Here is a 2,325-nt window from a genome sequence, read left to right as displayed (position 1 = left end):
AAACTTCTTATTAATGCCTATGGAATGGGATAAAATCTCCTGTAGGTGTAATGTATAGGTGTCCTAATAATTTTCTCCATATAGTGTACTTAATTCCAATTGATTAGCGTATTTTTCGCCCCATAAGACGCACTTTTCCCCCCAAAAGTGGGGGGAAAGTGCCCCTGCATCTTATGGGGCGAATGCTGGCAATTTACATTGCAGTCTGCGATGCTGCAGCATCGCAGATTGAGATGTATTAGTGAGGAGGGTCTGTAGTAGGCGGGGAGAGAGCGGCGGGCAGTGCAGGCACTATACTCTGGCCCGCCGCTCAGCATGTACTGTATTATACCTAGTGTTAATCATAATATCTAAACTGCGCTCCCCCTGCTCTCCATCTTTACCGTACTTACCGGTACATGTCACACTCTGTCTCCTGTAGTAAGCGCTAGCAGGCAGGCCGGGCTGCTTCATTCATAAAGTAGGCGGAGCAGGCACGTGACCTCAGTGAGTTACGGCCGCCTGCACCCGGCCTGCCTGCTAGCGCTTGCTACAGGAGATGGAGTGTGACATGTACCGGTAAGTACGGTACAGATGGGGAGCGCAGTTTAGATATTATGATTAACACTAGGTATAATACAGTACATACTGAGCGGTGGGGCCAGTGCCTGCACTGCCCGCCGCTCTCCCCACCTACTACAGACCCTCCTTAGGGATCTAAGGATGGGATTATGGGGGGGGGGGGGGGGGAAATCTGTGGATGGCATTATGATGGTGGGGGGGGGGGGGATCTGTGGATGACTCATATAGCAGTGTCATCCACAGATCCACTACCCCATAACAGTGCCATCCACAGATCCCCCCACCATCATAATGCCATCCACAGATCCCCTCCACCATCATAATGCCATCCACAGATCCCCTCCACCATCATAATGCCATCCACAGATCCCCTCCACCATCATAATGCCATCCACAGATCCCCTCCACCATCATAATGCCATCCACAGATCCCCTCCACCATCATAATGCCATCCACAGATCCCCCACCCCATAACAGTGCATCATCCACAGATCCCCCACCCCATAACAGTGCATCATCCACAGATCCCCCACCCCATAACAGTGCATCATCCACAGATCCCCCACCCCATAACAGTGCATCATCCACAGATCCCCCACCCCAAAACAGTGCATCATCCACAGATCCCCCACCCCATAACAGTGCATCATCCACAGATCCCCCTCCCCATAACAGTGCATCATCCACAGATCCCCCTCCCCATAACAGTGCATCATCCACAGATCCCCCACCCCATAACAGTGCATCATCCACAGATTCCCCCATAATAGTGTCATGTACAGACCGCCATTAGTTCAAACCCACCAAAAGCACACCTTTTGGTTAAAAATATTTTTTTTCTTATTTTCCTCCTCAAAAACCTAGGTGCGTCTTATAGGGCGAAAAATACGGTACTCACCTCTCCAGGCACCAGAGGTCTATAGCCTGTCTCAGTCTGACCCTATGAAGTTTACCAATGGTTCCATGTCATCATTGTGTCCATGAGTCATAATCTGATATTTCATCTCTTCAGTTACTTGCCCTACTTAACCTCTTCCTGCTCAGTGCTGTAATAGTACGTCTCAAGAGCTGAACCTGGGGCATCAATAGCGGGTGAAAGTTGTATTATACAGCTGGCACCCTGCTCTCACTGCTGGAATCTAAGATAACTCTGATGCCAGCAGTTTAACCTTTCAGATGCGCCATTTAATAGTGACTTAGTGGTTAAACAGAGAGCGCTCCCCCTGCTCTCTAATCGTATCCTGCATTGTAACTAATCATTATTGCAGGGTGAAGGGCAGTTGTCATTGTAGCCAAAGGGCCTCTGAAGGCCCCAGGCCTGCCAGGTAACAGTACCTAACATAAGCTCAAGTCGCATACCAGTGACGTCATCTCAGCGTCCAGCCGGCACCCTAGACTACCAGGTCACGTGGGACGCCACGTCTTGGCCGTGTACACTACGCGGGACGCTGTGAGTGTACGGCTGCCTGGAAAATCAGCGCTGCGGAGAGTCAGCCAGAAGGGTAAGACCGGAACATCGCAAGCGACAAGAGATTGTGAGTACTGAACTTGTCCTACATCTCTGTATGTCCAGAATATCGGATAAAGGGACATTAACTCTATCATCGCTCCACTAGGACTGTGCCACAGGGCCGGCAGTGATTGTATCATTATTGTTTTACGTCATTGGCTTTAGTGCTATTCCTACACCTGTGTGGAACAGAACGCTTATTGGGACACTCATTTTGCCATCATATTGTTACATATTGTTGGCATTCTCCTAT

This window comes from Bufo bufo, chromosome 7 (genome assembly GCF_905171765.1).
Source record: "Bufo bufo chromosome 7, aBufBuf1.1, whole genome shotgun sequence".
NCBI classification, from domain to species: Eukaryota; Metazoa; Chordata; class Amphibia; order Anura; family Bufonidae; genus Bufo; species Bufo bufo.
Note: the sequence above shows the minus strand (reverse complement) of the source record.